The sequence below is a fragment of the Parambassis ranga genome, chromosome 6 (assembly GCF_900634625.1).
Source record: "Parambassis ranga chromosome 6, fParRan2.1, whole genome shotgun sequence".
Classification (NCBI taxonomy): Eukaryota; Metazoa; Chordata; class Actinopteri; family Ambassidae; genus Parambassis; species Parambassis ranga.
Genome location: NC_041027.1, coordinates 11,351,577 through 11,371,974, shown reverse-complemented (window position 1 = coordinate 11,371,974; position 20,398 = coordinate 11,351,577).

Sequence of the window (20,398 nt, the reverse complement as noted above, 5' to 3'; positions counted from 1 at the left end):
CCAGTTGTGTACATGCATGGTTTACATTGGAACGTGTGTGTGTGTGTTGATGCCAGCCCTGCAATAAGGTATCGCTGGCAAAGGGAAAGGTAGGATTAAGTTTCTTCAGTGAAATGTCAGCTGAATATTGTTACCGCCAGGGGATCAGAGAGCAGTCGGGAACCAGTGAACCGTTTCCGGATGGAAATCACTTTGGCTGGATTTCTCCCTCTCTCTGTGTTTCCATGCCACTCCTATGGATTCGTCAAATCTTGATGGGGTTTTACAGCATGTGTGTGTTTGTGGCTGGACAGATGCAGGAAAATTACTTTGTATTCTGTGCAACAGAGGATTTTGCACGCATGTGTGCTTTCGTGCATGTATTAGCAGGTGGTGACAGAGGTTGGAGTTGCTTGGAGTGAGGAGCAGAGTTTAGGAACAGGGCTCGTTAATGTTAACAGTGATTTGCTATGCAAATTCCAGCATTGTGAACAAAGTGTGTGTGTGTGTGTGTGTGTGTGTGTGTGTGTCTGTATGAGAGTAAGAAAGCTAACCAGGTGGTGCCCAGTCTTGTGTCTCTCTCAGGGTGGTCCGCTGAGAAGGTCTGAAATTAATCCTCATTACATTAATCAGTCTCACATACGCACACATGCACAATGAGCCAACTTAATCACAAAGCATGTGTGTTGCAGTACACTTCACATTCCCTGGTCCAACTGGTACATCGTGTATATGCAAAAAAAAAGGGTCTCAGCTTAACTGCTTGGTTAAATCTTATTGACACCTCACAAAATTTGATACATATGTGCTGTATGTTGTTGCATATCTGAGTGGGGGAGAAGAAGTGTCAATTCCAGAATGCAAAGAAAGCACCAAAAAACGTCAACCAATCCTTTCTGTGAGCTCATTTTAATGATCTATCATGCTTTGTTGTTCCAAACAAGGGCAACGTTTCTGATGTATGTGTTATGTGTTCGTGTTAATGCTGAAATTTCTACACAAGATCAAGCTTTGGTTCACTTCAGGTCCCACAATAAGTGTTGTTTTAGATCTCCTTCACTTGTTCTTTGCTGAGGTTTAGGCATCAAAACACTTGTTTGGCTTTAGGGATTGAATTTGATTGGTTAGGTTTAGCAAAATAAGTCTCTCAGTTGTCATGGTTACAACGCCTGATCAACTCTTAACCACGTGACACCCAAATTTACTAGTCTGTGATGTTTCTGTGATAGCAGATGTATATACAGTAGTATAGACAATGAGACACAGCCACGCCTAATAATGATTGTTTATAGTTTGATATCAGAACGTCTATATAAACGTTTTATGTTAACAGGTGGCACTTGGCCAAAAGTGGGCTTTAAGGGAAGAGTCCTTAAGAGACAGGCACTTAAACTGGCTGGGTGAAGTCCAGTAGAAGAGAGCGAAAACTTGAACCACACACACACACACTCACACACACAAGAAGGATACATGCTTTTGTGATTTTGTCATTTTGTTGGCTGAGATGGGAGCAAATCCAAGTACCACAGCTCAAAAAAAAAAAAACCCATCAGACATGAGGGACCCTGCACCGCCATGGCACATTTACACAGGTGTTTTTACTTGTCGCCTGATTAGACCACCTCTCAGGATGGTCTGAAGCACCTTTTTCCTCTTCATTAGGCTCTAATTTAGGTGTAGAGGGCCATCAGAGAAAATCAGCGGTGAGTAAACACAGACAATACTCGTAATCCTGTTGTCAGAAGTAAAAGAAAACACACATTCATATTGAATTATATGGTGTGCATGTTTAAGAATACTATTTTCTACTCTAATCGTCATTTCAGACAAATAAGTTGTTGATCCTGTGTTTTTTTTATTGTCGTTTAAACCCTCCAAACTCCTTTAATTTAAGCTGGAGCCATGCCGTCCTTAATATCAGGCTAAATAAGCCTATATAAAAACTATAAAAACATTTTGTACTGTTGTCAGAAAGTATCCAAACACACATTTACAGATGTTTTCGGGGGGATGAATGATACCATATTTTCTGTGTATGAGGGGAGTACAAACAATATACACTTTAAGAGAATGAGCTGTTGTCTGAGATGGCATTTATTTCCATAGGTGTATTGTGTTTTTTTCTGTTGACCTGAGGAGGTGCTAAGCTAAATGGCTTAGTAAGCGTGAGTCAGAAGGTATGTCTGGATTTTGCATCCTGATTGACGGGTCAGCTTGTTGAACACGTCTTCTTCTATCCAATAAATTATAGGTTTGTTGCTATACATGTTGTACCTGCATTTCTTCTGTCTGTTTGTGGCTGTGAAAGCATTTGCCAATGTTGATACACTAATTGCATATAGCCTTGTGTGTGTGTGAGTGTGTGTGTGTGTGCATATTTCCAGCGTCTCTCTCTCCAGGAATGCAGCACTGCTCTTCAGAAGGGGATATTAGTGCTGACCGCAGGGCCTCTTTCCCCTCTCCGCTTCCATCTGGTGTCGCATTAAATATTAAACTTTTTAATTTGATTCAATTCCCGACGACAAACACCCTTGATTAGATCCAGATGCCGGCAACCAGCGGGCCCACCCGAGGCCTGGTCTGTGCCTGGGGTTTTGGATACTCAGGAGCTCGTTGCAGGAGCTGGAACCAAGGCCCCGGATTAAAGCTGGAACTGAGAGAGGAGACATGGATGGTGCTCCAGCTTGGAGTGAGGAGTGGAAGTGGTACTTTGGGTAGGAGAGGAGAAGAAACTCTCCCCTCTGCTGGGACTGGGCGTGAAAACTGAGCTGGCAGTTGGGTTTAAACTGGAGTAAAGACTGAAAGTGGGATGTCAACGCCTTTCTGAGGAAGAAACCTGTTTGTTGTTAATCATGTTTGGCTTTCTGTGCTTTCTGGGATTGGGCAATGCCCTGGCACCGCTTAGTTTGTGACAAAAATGGTGGAGATGAGTAACTCATAATAACACACCCGTCCCTCTTCCTATAGCGACATCTTATTCCAACGAGGCCACCTTACATTGCTCCCTGGTCCAGGTCTGACGCTCATATGGGTACTTCTAGGTACATCCTGTGTGATGTGACACCGTTCTTGGCCTGCATGGTGCTAGAGTAGGTCGTCTGTGGGCTCAGACCACCTGATGCCAACCTGTACTCCCCCACGCCCATCAAACCATGACCCTATCAGACGTTACCAGGCTGTCCTTCCATGGACCACTGCTGCCTGTCCTGGGACAAAAAGGGCACTCATAGGTCATTTCTGGACAGTAAGAAGCTGACTTACATTTTTTTCCTTTATGCTCTTTTATACCATAGTTACTTCTTTCTTTCTGCATCCTCTCTCTTCCCCTTCTCTTCATGGTATGCAAGGGAAGCACAAAGCCAAGTGTAAGCAGAGGTCTGAGGATTGAGGTTTGGATGGCGGTCTCGGCATCTGCTCGGGTCGCTTAGCTGTTCCACTGTAGGCACTTGTACGCCCATCAAGGTCACAAGTCTTCACTTTTTTTTTCTAAAAATAACAAGAACTCAATTTTCTTTAAACAAGAAAAACAAAAATTCCGAGTGGGGTGAGATAATATCATTTGTTGCCAATGTAAAACAGTTTCCTTGAAGACTGTCCTTGAATCACTGCCATTATCTTGAATCTGGGTAGGCCGTGATCTCTCTCTCGCTTTGTGAAATCAGCGAACGTGCTTTGGAAACGTGTGTAGTTATCTCATTTCTCTGGCTTTTATAAAATCAAGAACCTTCTTAAAGATTAAGTGAGTTTTTAATGCAGTTTGTCACGTTAAATTATATATTTAACGCTGTGTTAGAGCACGTCTGGTCCTCAAAATCCTCATTCTTGATACTGTGGCATCCCCTCATTTGTTTCTTAACAGAATGAACTTACTGCATCTCTAAATTAGCTGGAGATAAAACTGCTCAGAGGGCACAGGATCCCTCCAAAACACTCGAAACCAAATATGAGATTCGTTTTGTGCCTGCGTGAGGATCTGACAGCATGCTTCAGTCCAGAGGTCCGTGTCCTCACCATCTGCCGCCTTGATCCAGATGTCCCGGCAAGGATGAATCATAACTACTTCAGCTTGTTACCATTGATTCTGTGTTTGTGTTTTCCCCCAACATTATATCCTTTCACAGTTTAGACAACGAAGAAATACAGTGAGCGAAAAGGGAGCAAAACTAGTTTCGGTTAGACTCTTTGGGCAAAGGACATTTCATTCAGTGTCCATCTCCGCTGCCAGTTGACCACTCGCTAAACCCCGCCCCCGAACCACGATTGCCCAAATATATAGTTTATAGAGTTTCTTGTCAGGGTCTCCGGCCAGCCTTGTAGCTTTCTTTGTGTGCTAATTAAACTTAGTAAGATTTTGGTCATTACAAACCCAGTATACACCCATAATTGCTAGTAGTTCACAGCAGTACACCGAATGATCAGAACGCAGGACCGTTCTGTCCTGTTGTGGGTATGTTTGGAGTCCAGCTGGGGTTACAGGAGACCCCATTAGACCAAGAAACAAAGGAATCCTCCCAATTGTGTGTAAAAGACGTGAAGGATGAATGGAGAGCATTATTATTGGTATTATTAGAGTTATTCAGTGTTTCCTCCCCCACTGGTTCCTACTGGAAGTTTGCCTCTGACCAGATTTGGCCTTCTGTGGCCTCTTCTAGTCCTTGGTGATCAGAGTAAAACGTGCTGTGAGAGAATTTCGCAGGCTCTCGAATTAGCCTCTCTGTGGATCTTATGTAACACGATCCAGCATTATCTTGGAATTCACAGCTTCTTTCACTGTCCAGCTGCACTGATGGAAATGAATCGCTCTGCTACAGCTACAACTAAATCCAAACCATAAAATGTGTATTATTAAATAAGTCCTCATTCATGCATTTACTTAGCATCTCTCTTTCATAACTACTGCAGGAGGTCATCTATTGTTACATAAATCTCAACTTTCTTGCAACTTCGGGAGCAAAAGTCCAACTTTTACCAAACAATTCTACTTGGAAAGTAAGCTGAGATGTCACATGGGGTAAAAATGACATTTGATGAGATTAGATTAGATGAAACTTAAATCATCTCCTTTGAGAAAATATGGTTCTTGCAGCATGCAAGAGGTAACAGGAGACATCAAAGATAAATAGGATATAAATATGAAAAGGGTAAACTCGAGGTTACATAAACACACACAACCGACAGTAATTTACAATGACTACATCTGCGCAATTTAATTTACTGCAAATGTTCAACACCAAATGTGTAGTATTGAATTATGGCTCCATATGTGCTCTGTGAAAATATTAGAGCTACAGTATGAACCCTCCATATTTTCGTTCACCGCTGTATTATGTGTGTGGTTGGCATCGCTGATAAACAGGCAGTAGACTGGGAGGTGGAAGGAGTCCACCTCCTCAGATTATTGACACAATCCTGGCAGAACGCAGCGTCAGGCGCTCCAAGAAATCTGGCTGGCGGGGCTCAGCGGTGCAATCTGATCCCATCCGTCCAATGTACAGCACCAAAAACATACAGGGAACAGGGACTATCTGCTTTCACTGCGCCTTTTCCCTTTTCTTCCATGTAACAATCGGCTTTAGAGGATTTTTTAAGTCCAATTTGCCTTCCTGTCTATCTGCCTCTTGCCACTTGGCAGTCAGGGACTGCATGCTAAGAGATGTTAAGGCCACGTGCAGGCCTTCAGGTCTGAGGTCTGGGGCTTGAGGTTTGAACCGCAGTCCAGGCCTGCTTGTTTACTGAGCTGTTTGTGCATCTTTGAGAGCATGGACTAGTGGGAGATGGTGGCCTCCACTGTTGAATGAAACCTGTTGCTTTCACCCTTGGCTCACATTTAATTTGTTGAGCTCTCAGATGGAAGTCCATTCCTTTGAGATGACAGATCGATTGTGCTGCAGATGCATTGCATTCATGCGTTGAGTTTATTCTACTATTGATTATGTTTCCATAAACTGTAATGATCGTTTTACGTCCTCGGGGAGCTTGTCATTGTAAATACATTTCATCAAAGTGTCAGGAGTTTCATATTCATGTTGGATCAGCACAATCGGCAACCACGAGTGATTAGTCTTAATACATGTAAGGAAGAAACACATGAAAAGAATTACATTCAGATAATCTCTATTATATTGTTGAATTGATTGACATGGAATTGGTGAAATTTTCTGCATTATCTGCTGTAAACTTGATGTCGTTCCTGCTAACATTATAGCATTAGCTGAGTGTTTCTGCACATTTTGAGCAAAAATGTAAATTCAGGAAAAGGGAAATGTGTTATTTAAAGAGGTTTTTGACATAAGTTTTGATGTAGCAAACGCTAGAATCACGGGTTAGATGTAAAACAAGATTTAACTTCTTTGTGTGTTCCCTGTGCCTCTTAATTTGCATCTTTCTGTTTTGTACTTTGCTTCACATTTACATGAAAACCAGGCTATCGTCACCATTTCTCTGGGAGAAGAACAGTTGTACACCCACTAAAAATAATGACCTTAGTTGTCAGCCATTGTTTGCATAAAGGTCTCATGTAACAGCTAGCAGTATTTATGTGTATGCTCAGGAAGCTGGGGAGACCATCCCTACTGAAAAGCCCAGTCTCCCCTTGTTAGTGAGTTCCACCGGCCCCAGAAGTCACAGATTTATGGATGTTAAAAAAAAGCTAGCTTTGCACGCTGTTGTTGAAGACCAACATATGACATTGAAATTGAGATACACACATTTTATTGGATGCAAAATTGAAGTGCAGAATGGTTCACTGATAATTTTTCAAGTACTAGAATGCCATTGAGAACACCTAAGCAATGACTTTATTGTGATTCCTGTGCATATAGTGAAGTAAAATGCATTAAAAACATTACATTTCATTTCTTTAAGGATGCATATTAATTAGGGATCTGCACGTTCCTTTAAAGCTATCTGCAATTTAGCACTTGTAGTAAATTCCAGCAGCTTAAAAGGCAGTAAATCTTGATTTGTATGCATGATTTCCCTTTGAGAACAGCTGCATAGCCACACAAGCTTCATTAGCCGTGCCTGATATTTTAAAATCACATGCCCATTAATCCTGATAGATCAGGATATCTTTTTTTTATAGATTTGAATTGTAAATTTTGACGTTCTGGTCACAGCATATCGTTTCGACCATCACAAATGGACTATATATTCTCTATTATATAGGCTGTATTGACCATCGTTTGCTGCTGCATGTTCTAGTGTAAGGTCTGAGTAAGGGTTAAGAACATAAGCACTGCCATGTGTTTTGCTAGGCAGAGTGGCTCTGTTTTGCCAGGCCAATCATCTACTGTTGGCTGTTTAAACTATGGAACTGGGACTTTCTTCTGCCAGCCTCTCCTGCCAGTGGACCAGTGGACTTGGCTGAGTACATCCCTCCCCTCCCTCCCTCCCTCCCTCCATGGCACTTAGTGCAGTGCTACTCAGCCAATAGACTCTGATCTTTTGCAGAAATGGGCTGGAAACAGGACTGCAGAGGGCTGTGGGCCGGGTTATAATCTTCAGCAGTATGCCCAACACTCTTGGCTTAGGCTGAGTTGCTCTTAAATACCCTCTAATTCTACTAATACAAGGCCTTGGCTCTGTGATCTGTGCAGACCAACTTTCTGCCAGTTTGTTACTTTTTATTGTCATTATTATTCGTTATCAGTGGTTTCAAAGCTGTAAGCTACTGTGCGTTGTTTTACATGGAAACATGCGATGTACCTTTGTCAAATCGGAGCACTACTGTAGCAGGGCTGTAGCAGTTTGTGCTTTAATTTCTACACGCTTTGCTACATTAAATAAGTGTCCTGCAAATTAAGTGTCAGACTGCATGAAAAGTCCAACACTAGCATGAGAAATTCCAATCCTTTCAGTCCTATACATGCACAGAACGTCCGAAATATGCAGCAGTGACCATTATGGAGGATATGATTTAGAAAAACACCTAATTGGATTTGGAAATAGCCAAAGTATCAAGTAACAGAACCATCGGCACAACATCAAACCCAAAGAAATGCAGAGTTTACAATATCACAACATTATTTTGATTGTGTTTGCTCGAGCCGGGAAACAAATCAAACACCCGTTTGATTTTTGATGGTGATCACAATGGACAACAAAGAAAGGGAACAAAGTGTATTTTTTTCAGCATGGAAGGAAGTGGTGTGGTTTTGGAGCAGCAGCTTACTGGCTCCTTGTTTCCTGGTTTACAGTAGAATCTAAGTGTATAATGAGAGCCCTGTAAACCTTTGGTGCTGCGGTCAGAGAAAGCTGCAATGCAGTTAACGTAATTAGGTCCAATACCGCTGCAGCCACCGCATGTAGAAACTTTTTCGCACCACTGGACCGGGCTGAGGCGACCTCGGCTGCGTGCAGTAAAATAAGGGGGATAAGGTCAAATTTGAATCTCTAAAAAAATGCTCTAAATTTAATGAATATTTAATTCATGCTCAGGTTTTATCCGTCTTCCACTGTCCAGCTTAGGATTGATTTTTAAGATTTTATTGCTGGTTATTAGGGTTATAAATAGGTCAGCCCCTCCATACTTATGTGCTCTCATCATTAGAGCACCAGATCAGCCAACCAGTTGCTCCTGCAAAGTCGATCGATTTAGCCTCTGGAACCACCTTCCTGTCCACATGATAAAACCCATCATCTAATAATGGTGGATGCGAGCTTTCAATCTACCTCGAGATGTTGTTTTTGCTGTGAAATATCTCTGTTTGAATGCACGTGTGCCAGGGAAGGAGTACCCGACTCAGAAATAATGGCACAATATGAGCATGCAAACAGTGCTAATAACTGTAAAACCTGACTTACCCAGAGCCAGAGGACATGATTTAGGCAGTATTTAGGCTGAGATTGATTCTCATTACTAGGGAAAAGTTTTGAAGATGGATTTGCGTTGCCAAAGATTCAGTAGATTAAAGGCCTTTCATTGTGGAGGTGGTGACAAGCTCTTGGTTTTGCTGAGGCGGTCACATGGCTCGTTTAGAGGAAGAAGTTGAGCCAAATGACTATTAGCAGAAGAGGCTTGCTAACAGGGAGGGTTTGTGTGTTGTATGTGGGGATATGAACCATGCTCAGAGTGTGTTTATGCTTGGCTATATGTGTTGTGTTGGGATTTTTCCTGGCAGCTACTGCACAGTTCCCATAAAGTGACTGATCAAGCATGTTAACTATGACAGTGACTGATAATGACCTCTCCACATTCCCTGTCTCACTGTGTCTCCCACACACACACACACACACACACACACACACATACAGCTGCTGCAGTTTGGCATGTCATCTCCTGGCTGACTTCTGGATCACCAGGGGTTCGGTTTTACTAGATCGAACTTCCATTACAGCAGCCTGTGTAACGCTGCTTTACCCCTGTGAGGAACAAAAAAAAAGATCTATAGAAGGAGATTCAAACATGGATAGTGTTGCAACCCTATTTAAAGTTTGTTCCTGGTTTGTTGTGATGGGGGCTTGGCTCATTATGAGGGCGGTGCTGGAGATGAGGGTGCACACACAACCATGAATATTCTCTCTCTCTGCTGGGGCTGCTGGAGGTTTGGCTCAGGACAGGAGATGGTGGTTGCGGTCTTTCCTCAGACGCTGCTGGGGGCGGTGGAGTCGCTCGGTCGCTTAACCACCAACGTGAGCCATTAGCCCAAAAAATGCATGATGTGTCCAGCTGGACTGTGCTATTGTATTTACATATTTTTTTCTTTTATTTAATCTTTTACTAACAACTGTCAAACAAGCTGTAAAACTAATTACTTTAAACCCATGGATAGGCTAAAATCATGTTTTCTATACCTGATGGCACAATACTACAATACCCATGATCCTCTCTGCTGCCACTGAAGACACCACTGTGACTTAATTAAAGAGCTTCTTATTTTCCCAACAATTTAACATTCAGCTTCTAGCTGTCATCACAGAAGGAGAGCTGTATGATTGGAGCTCTTTACCCAAGTGCACTCTGGGAGTCGGAGTCCGTCAAAACCAACCTTTTCTGCGTTGATAGAAAACACACTTTTTGTAAATGTTGACATCTTGGTTGTGCTATTAGCATTTTACACATCACTAGCACACATGAGAGGAATTAAGACTAGGATTACTGCACAGTTTCATGCCTCTGCAATCCAGTCAAGTTGCAGTTTGCATGTGATATTTTCATGTGTTCCCTCCTTTTATGAGATTTTGTGACTTTGTGGATATAAAATGAAATCTCCAGATTGTTTTATTACATTATTATATTGCATTAGACATCTGTATGACATTTAATAATAATTAGTGTATGACTTGTTGAGCTTTGGCTAAGTGGCCTATTTGTGTGAGTTTTTGTGTTTTATAAGGTCATATTGGTTTTGATCTATGACCGTAAGTTTTTAAATCGTTATGTCCAAATGAAGCTTTGAGGCAGATTTGGCTCATGTTGTGGGACGTGCTGTATATACAGGGAGCTTCAGGGGGCCGTGTGTGTTAGGGTATCGATTCATATCTATAGAACCTAAAACAATGAGTAGAAAGCATGTTGTTTGCTTCTATGTAAGCACCTGAGGCAGGACATTTCATTTTAAACAGAACAAGAAAGCACAGTTTGCTAATCTAACATCATTTTCATAAACTGAGATTTCACAGCCGTGCTTGTGTGACATGTTTTTCCCCCCTTTGTCATGCTGTGTGGTTTCTTGTGTTTCTGATAATCCTTAAAATCTTCTTCTATTTTCATATTTTTTATTATTTTATTTTTTTTATACTTTTATTATGTAAAGGCCTTTTTGCGCTCCACTTTCTGGAGTCTGGTTTATATTACAAACCATCATGTCTGTTTGATGACTTTATTGCATCCAGCTGATCCCCAGCAGAATCACTGTACAGTAAATAGACATTAAAGTAAACTGGCGGTCTGACCCTGTTTTACCTCCTGTTGTTTGTTCTCCTTGGTCTTCCTAAAAGGCTGCGGGGTTGAAAAACTTTGCTGGGGATTCCTGAGATCAAGCAGCTCCCCTTGTACTTCTCTGCTGTTTACAACGCATCTGGTGGATATTTTCAGATAATTTACCATAATAATGATAATAATTTCCAGTATTGGAACATGAAGTTAGCAGGAAGTTTGTACTGATGCGGTCCATACACAGAAGTAATAAACCTATCGAATAAACCATTTAAATTAAATGAGCTTAATTTTAGATGATAAAAGTAATTTAGTTTAACTGTAAAGTTATGTTGGCTAATGTGTTTGTTGCTAATCATCTTTCATGGATATCAACTGATTTATTTTCCTCAATTTTCCTCCTTGGCCTCATGACCATGCACTCAAAAGACCTGATACCAATCCCAGCTGACTACTGTTCTTGGAGATGAATGGCAGCCAACCTTCAGGAAGGCAGGAGGGTTTCAAATATTGTCATAAATATTGATTTATGACATAAAATATTGAACTAAGGCCAAGTTCATGAGGTACTGAATTTGGCGGCACACTTATCTCATTTTACATACTTTTGTATAGGGATGTCCCGATTGGTTTTTTGTTGCCCTCGAGTCAGAGTCCAAGTTATTTGATTTGGAGTATCTGCTGATACACCGAGTCCCGATCCGATACTTTTAGGGTTCTCTACAAATGCCGAATAGCAAGGCGCTCGTTGTGATCATTTGAGCTATGTTGGCTGTGCTGTCCCGTGACATATAAATATTACTGCAATGACTTTTGCCTGTTATTGCAAGCAAAACTCTGTGTGTGTGTCCACAGCACTTGACGCTGACTTTTCATCACAGCCACATCGACTGTGCATTTCTACATGTGCGCTACCACGCCAAACAAATTATGTATGCTTCAGCCATCCCAAACTGGGTCATCAAAGTCTCGAACCCAGGACCTCTCGCGCCAAAGGCACCTACGATATCCCTACACTACAAGCCAAAGAGACATGCTTCACAGGCAGCATAACGTTGACAGCCCTAATAAATAAATATCTGAGTCCTGACCGGGAGGTAACATCCGATTCCGATCGAGTCTGAAACCACGTAATCGGGCCCGATTTCTGATCACGTGATCGGATCGGGACATCCCTTCCGTGTATTACCACTTGTATTGTAGTGTATTTGGCTAAACCAAAAACAATTGTCTGAAGTTAAATTCTTTTAGCATGCTAACACCCACACTCATATGTGTTATGATGCTGGAAAACCATAAAACCATAATCTAAAAGCAACACAACTAAAAAAAAATCAATGGTGTCTTTCTTTTCTTCTCTTCTTTTTTTACTGGATCTGACTGTTCTTCTAAATGTTTAAGCGTTTGTAGCGCTCACATTTCACAAAATGTGCTAAGCCTCCTCTAACAGCACAGGGGATGCAGAACAGATACCCTCTCTTCAGAATAATGAGAACCAGAAACCCGCTCTGTGAAGAGACCTTTCCGCTGTACCCAGCATCACACTGCAGTTTGGAGATGTGACCCACGTTATCCAAACTCAACAGTAACAACATTTGTGAATGACTCATCTGTTCTTATTGTATTTGTTGAGTCATACTGTAAATCTCATGTTTCTCTTCACCCCCATGCGTCGCATTTTGTGAGAAACCTTATCTCCCCTCTAACAGTTAATTAACCGTGAAAACAGTGTCAAGTCTTTGGAAACAAACAGCAAGTTTTGGTGCCAAATGGGTCTCATAGTTAACAAAGGCCAAATGAGATGGCTGCAGTTATCTTTTTTCATGTCATAAGGCTTTAAGGATGTTTTGTTTGACAATGTGAGCACAAATTAACTGCATGTAAACTCTTTCCAGTTCTGATGAATAGAGGGGAGAGAAGGCAGCTGCCACTGTACGGCCGTTCCAACAGTGCCCCTTACAGCACAATGTGTCGGTCTATAGTCTGATATAGATCTCAGCTCCATTCCAGTCCACGTTTTCAGCGTCTTACAGGACAACTTATAGAGATTTCAATGTTGGATTCTGCTTCCTACCTCTGACATTTACAGACATGGGCTTTTGGATCATCCACACTCATACAGGGGCATGGAAACACAACCCCCGCTGTCCAACTCCTCCACCCCTCTATCCTCCCTCTCCCGGCTATTATAACCAGACCCAGCTCCTATAAAGCTCTCTGGCTGGGTTTGCGTTTGCTGGCAGGCGACTTGTATATCTGCCTCTCTGCTCTGTTTAATCTGGTCTTGATGCTGGTTCTGGAGGCAGATCTGGGCCTGAGGTGAGCCACATTAGCTGCCCAAATGGTGGTAGCCACCGTAGAAAAAGATGTTGCACAAGGCAAGTGGTGAAATTGGCATTTTTGTTAGTGCCTAAAGGCATCATATGTCCTGCCACAGAGTTCCAATCTGATACCAGGGCTCTTTTATTCACATATACACGACTCTCTATAGAAGGATTATGAGCATTCAGGTATAAAGTAACATGAAGAGGTTCTATACATTACGTAGATAGCATTCATTTTAGCTTGTGCATATTTCTAGAACACACTTTTTAACTGTGCATGGCCTTGGCTTTTTCTTATCAGTCATGCTAAGCTAACAATTAAATGCTGTCTATGCTGTTGTGTCCTGAGTGACTTTGCACTTGCTTTTAATTGAGAAACTTGCAAACAAGTCTGTTCTAGTAGTGCCTGACCATGCCCTAAGGCCATGTGTACATGTAGAAGTAGATATGTGGTGTTTTATTTTGAAACTCAATTGGCCTTTTTTTTCTTTTGCAGGTGACTTCCTGCCAGCTCAGAGTCTCCTTGGTGCAGCCAGAACATGTGGTAACTCCCAGCTAATGATGAGCAATGAGTGCTTTTTGTTTCTACATGTGTGTATGTTCTGCAAAAACAAAGCCACTCCCATGCCTGTGAAGGTGTGCCCTGATTGGTCAGTTCCAAAGATACATAACGGGTTACCACTGGGGAAGGTATGAACACCTTTCCTGGGAATTGTAAACTCAACCATTAACAATACCTACAATGAATGAACAATACGGAGCCTAATACTGTGTGTAGAAAATATATACTACACTTTGGTTTACATCCTGGATTCATCCTTCACACAAACATCATTGGAGTGTGAATGTTCTGTTTCTACATCAATGTTTATTTTTATTTTCTATGCTGAGTCCTATTTTGCACCTCAGTTACCTCTAATGGTCCATGCGAGCAGCCATGATTGTCAGGAGGCTGTGAGTGATAAAAAGAAGCAGGACGAAGCCAGACGGACGTAATTTGAGTCGTGGTTTTAGTTCCCATTGTCTCAGTCAAACCACAGCATGGGTTCAAATGAAAAGTGACAAATCTAGAGGTAGAAAATGTGACAAAGCGACCATGAGTGTGTAATATTTGAGGAATTAAAATGGTCAAGTGGTTGGAAAAAGTGTGGTGTTGAGGTGGCGACAGGTCTGTCTTCTCCTTCTGCCCACCTCACCCCCCCCCTCCCCTCACTTTCATCTTTCATTCCTCAGGTCCAAGCCACCACACATGCCGCCAGGGGGGAAAAACAGGATGGGTGCCGCTGCCGATGACGTCATGGTTATCAGCCCCGAGGTGGTGATGGAGTGATGGGCAGTAAGTGTTAGTGTGTGTGTGTTTTTGAAGGTGTAGGGGAAGCAGTGCCAGTCAAAGAGCTACTGTGACCCCACTTCAGCTTCACTGCTCCCAATTTACCACTAAACATCCACACAAGTGTGTGTGAAGTTACTTATGGGGTGATAGTAAGATGTCAATGGGCTTTCACCCACACTACACCGATGTGAAAACATTCAATGGAACATTCAAAACCACTAATGGCTTCTAATGGTGAATGACATCAGAGCTGTCATGTTTCTTGTTATTTTTCACTTTTTCTCTTTCATTACAGTCTTTGCCGCTCTGTCGCTCTTTTTGAATCGGACTGTATGGGCTTATAGGTGAAGTCCTCGGCCTCCTCTTGCATGTGATGGATTTAGTTAGGGCGGAGAGGCCGTGATGAACAGTACCTGCCTTCTTTGGGTGGAAAAAAGAACAAAAAGTGTGTGTAGAAAGAAGACAGAGGAGAGGGGAAAGTATGACTGACAGCTCAGAGGCTTTCACGCCAAAATTGCTACTCGCGTCTTTTTTCTTTGAACCACTCACTAACAAACTGGCAGCCATTTTTAAAAGACAAGTAACAGTAATCAAAGCTGTCACATCTGTTCTTGTTTCAAACACGTTTCAGTCACGGTGTATCAGTGTGGTTTCGACTAAAATTAGGCATCCAGTCCTGTCAAAAATCTGGCTCTCTTTCTCATCATTGTGTCTGGTTGTGGCCTGCTGGCAGCATTGTCTCAGAAGGGTGGTGTAAGATGTGCTTGTCATGGAAATGTTGACATGAGCGTTGGAGGATCTGATGGATCTAAGGTTTAGACAGGAACTAAAAGTAATACAAAGAAATATTGTTGTGATTACAAATTGATGTGATGCTGTGACTGTGATGGTCAGATTGAACGAGAGTGTGTAAAATTAGTTTGAAACATTCACACATAACTGTAGGATATTAATGTGTTTGGTGTCTGTGTGTGTGGGACTGTCTCTTCTTAAAAGAACTGCTTCTTAATGCTATCTGTCTTAGGTCTTGCCACCACCTCTGTCATTAAATTCTACCATGATTTTACTAAAATTAAATGACAGAATCCTTGATCAGGGACAAGAAGGTAAAAGGAGTTTGGACTTGTCTTTGTGCAGCTTTTCTTTTCAAATTAATTTGTCTCTTTTTGTGCTCTTGGAGAACATTGTTGATGCTGCAGTCGAATTTGTAGGTGCAGCTCGGCTTTTATATAAAACCTGACTGCATTTAGTCTTTGGAGGTTTGTTATATATATGCCACATGTAAAAGAACAGAGATGGAGCAGAGACTGATTTTCATCTTACACTGCTATCCACAAGGCTGATTTGCTTCTTTGACCAATCAAGTTGAGTTGAAATTAGCCGTTGGATAATACCACATTAAATATGCGGGTGAGGGAACCTACATCGGAGTCTCCGCAGAAAGACGTAAAGAGAGAGAGAGAGAGAGAGGATGACTCAGGTTCTCCTCCCCACTCATCCATCCGTCTATCCCTCCATCTGGTTTGTGTTTGCATGGATGTCCCCCCCTCTTCTCCTTATGCTCCTGCTGCCAGTGTAGGACTAAGACAGTGGAGGTTCCCTGGACATGAGGTAGAAACATGTTGGTCTCCGCTGGCTCAGGCACTGAGCCTCACAGAGATAGGATTGGATGGAGTGTTGGCGTAAATCTGGATGTGGACATATTGTTCTGCGTGGGAGCACTGGTCTGATTGCTCCGGTGATAAAGTGGGTTAAATTAGACATGCCTGGCTTTGGGATGAATGACACAAGGCTTTGGTTTCTATCTGGCCCGGGTTGGGATAGAAGCTGATGGCTCATGGCTGAGGATGGGATTAGAGCAGGGGAAAATCTACCGCCCTCTTACTCGGGCTCAGATCCTCTAGTCCGGGGAAAAAAAAAATCTGGCTCGATGACTGATGCATCACATTGTCTCTGGATGTTGGCGGGCTTGGCATGAGGCGCACAGTGATGGTTCTGACGGAGCATGCTCTTGGGAATGACGCAGTAGCTCATCGATCATCCCTACTTCCAAATGGTGTCGATAGGCTTCTGCGTGGAGGACGGGAGCCCAGACTGACTTGAGACACGCTGAAGCCTCTTCACTAAACACCAGAAAGAAGCGTCACTGAGTGTGGTGAAGTGTGTCAAAAATGACAGATAGAGGCAGTCTGAGAAATCTTTGGTTTTGGGCAAATTGGTTGCTGCTGCATGTTAACCCTTTGCAGCTTTAGCTAGCTGTAAGCCAGTGTAGCTAGCAATGGATGCGGCAATCATGGGTTTGTGAGCACTAACCTGTAAAATCCAGTGTTTTCCCTGTGTGAATGTGTACTAAAATACTGCTTTGTGGTATTGGAACTGTTTAAAATCATCAGTTTTGTTGATTGGCTGGAATTTTTCAGAACTTGAAGGGTTCTAAGCATCTGATGTCACAAAAACCTCACTGAATGTGGCCTTAAAAGGTTTCCACTAAGTTGTAGACTGTAAAGGAAGATGGACAATGTGGTTCTACCTCTTCCTAATGTGCAAAAGTGAGGCCAAGGTTTCTTCCTGTTAAAGGGTTGTGTTTCCTTGCCACTGTTGCTCTTAAGGGTTCAGGCTGTGGGTCTCTGTGAAGCGTTTTGAGACGATTGTAAAATGCACTAAATGAATAAAACTGAACTGAATTGAATTGCATTGCATTACATTGCATTGCATTGCATTGCATTGTATTGCATTGAATTGAATTGAATTGAATTGAGGCAGGCTTTATGACCTATAGTGCAGCCACGAGGCAATTGAGATGTTTCGGCCCCATACATAAAGTCTATGGTTGTATAAAATACATAAAAAGAAGTGACTGACTTTCATCCTGCACAGCTATCCACAGGGCTAATTTGCTTCTTTAAGTATTGTAAGTTATAGTAGCTTTCTCCATGCTCATGCTCACCCCTCACTGTCACTCTGGGCTATAGCTTTGAACGTCACAAGTACATTTTTGGTCTATGTTTTCTGTTAAATGTCCTTCCCTTGCCAATCTATAGAGTCTCTGGGTAGCCTGGCTAATTCTTTGCTTATTCTCAAGTAGAAAAAGCACAGAATAAGCCGAGGTTTATTAATATAGAGAGCAAGGTGTTATAGGATAGTCCTCTCCAAAGCAGCTCATGGTAAAAAAACAAGTTTCACATTTACAGAAGAAAAAAATAATTACGTATGATTTGGTGGTGCAGAGGCATGAACCAACAACATTTATTCCTCTCACTCAACCCAGCAGGGCAAAACATGATTACCCTTTTTTTTTTAAAAGCAGACTGGAGTTAAAGTACAAACTTTACCAGAAGTTACGTAACACGTCTGCATTTTTTTTATTCCCATGCAGTGTCATTTACTGTAACACACTGGCAATATTTTTCCCACAGAAGCTCCTCATCCAAACCTCTTTTGAACCTGGTATCACCTCACAAACATGAATCACAGCGAGGTTTTTTCTTCTTCTGTTATATCATTATAATTGGCCACTTATTTCGTCTCTGCCTCAGCTAGTTAAACATGTTTACAGTTTAGTTTGGTCGGAGAAAAGGTGTCCAGTTGTGAGAAGGTGCCATTTGGGAAAGCTTCATGTTTCATTTGGCCAGGTGAGGATGAGACTTGTTTGAACTGGCGTCTGGACAAAATAATCGCATCAGGCCTTGAGGTGGCCGAGCGAACAGCGACGAGGATCCGCAACAACAGGAAACAAATCCTCAAATCGCTACATTTTATGGGGACTCGGAGACGGATGTTGACATGTGATAGCCGGCACGTACTCAGCCTTGGAAAGCCGATCCCAACTAAATAAGTGGAAACCGCAGTCTGGACGAATGCTCAAATTCAGCCTAATATTGACTTGATGGAAGTCTGTCTAATAAAGCCTGTGAGTCCATGTGACTGTGAGACAAGCTCAGAGCGTTCTTGTGCACAATACTTGGAGATGTCTGAGCGGACGAGTTTTATTCTTTCTGACAACATGTCAGGAGACTTCCTCTGTGGTGCACCACAGTTTAGACTTTCATTCAACCCCCCCCCTTTTATTGCAGGGGAGCAGCTATTGTGTGGATGGTCTGGTCTTGGCGTGTAGTGTGTGAATGTGTGTTTGGGCTGGGTGGGGTTGGCTAAGCTTGGTTTGATGACATCTTCATTGTGACTGCGACTAGTATCCCCCCTCACACACACACACACACACATACATACTCACACACAAAAGCCACCCAGAAACATGAACATGTCTCCCACACACAATGTGTGATATTGTCCGACGTAGATGTTTTTGTCCAATCACAGCGCTCCTTCTTGACATCATATCCCCCCTTGTTGTCACTCTTTCTGGGAGTCTGGGTTACCTCAGCAACACACGCACAAGCGGGATTGAGTCATGGGTTTGTTGGGCCCCCCTGAGGTTTGACAAGTGTTTTTTGCTAAACAAACATCTTGATTAGCATGCGGGGAGGAAAGGACGCGGGGAAATGATCTGGCACGAGGTAACATGGATCAATGAGCGGCGTTAACTTTGCGTTTTTCACTTTTTGAAGTTTTAATCAGCTGGGTATGACAGCACTCTAGAGTATAAGCATGCACAGAAAGCAGTCGCTGCACACAAACACTGACACACACACACACACACACACCTCGTCTTGGCCCTTCTTCATCAGATGAGCCAAAGTTTGCTCTTCCCATGGTGCTTTGTGTTCGGGCCATATCCCAGCCGCGCTGCTTCCCTCTGAACTCCCACAACTTCATCAAAGAGGAATGAGTGGAGCAAGGAGGGGCAGGAAAACAAAAAGAAAGAGAAAGAGGCCTGCTTTCCTAATCACATCCCCATGAGGTTTCAGCTGCGGAGGTGAGGGCGAAGTAAACAATTTTGTTTATCATGTTTTTGTTATGTTGTTCTTTCATTTCGTGGCCTCTTTTGTTTCAAGCTTTTCTTTTTTTTTGCTGAGGAATAGAGGGGGTGATTAATGCAGATCCCCTCCCTATTACTCCCTGCTTGCACCCCTCTCTCTCTCTTTTCTGTTTTGGGAAGATTCCCCCCCGGTAATTAATTCACAGCTGAATTAATTAGAGCAAAGGGAGAGTGAGGAGGAGGAGGAGGAGGAGGAGGAGGTGCAAAGATTTTTAGAGAAAGAAAGGGGACAATAATAAAAAGTGACGATGAGGAATATAGTGAAAGAGATTTCAAACATGAACACTTGCCTTTTTGCCTGTGGACCCCCGCCACCCTTCATTTTCATAACTGTGTCCAACGCGGCTGACAGAAATTAAAAATCCAAATTAGGTTTCTGGTGGCGCTCGCTGCACAGTGAGATGGCGACGATGAGGACAAAGATAAGAGATATTTTGTTAGATGGCTGGAGTGGCTGACTAATGGAAAATATGGAAAAGGATGTCTGAAAGAGAAGGGGAGGCATAAATGAGAGAATGGGGGGAAAGATGGGGTGAAAAATGAGGTAGGTTTCGCTTAATTTTTTATTGGTCTCCTCAGTTCCTGCATAATCCAGATTGGTCTCCAAGAGCAAAGTGAAATGGGCTCTGTGACGTCCAACCACCAACACAAAGAAAGACATATTCTTATTCCTAATTCTTTAAGAATAATTCCTTTCTAAACTCAATTAAGCACTTTTCCATTTTGATTCCGCCTCGGATGCCAGTTTATTCGACTGCAGATGACTTGATCGAGGCCGTAACTAATCTTTGGAGCTGGCGCGACGCTCCTCTCGGCTAACTGGATAACTGTATTAAGGAATTGCAAAGTTCTTATTCATTCTCAGGTACAGGCTCCATCCCATTTTCACTGCTTGGCTCATGTCTCTTTTCCTGCCTCCCTCCTTCATCCCCCCTTCACCACAATCT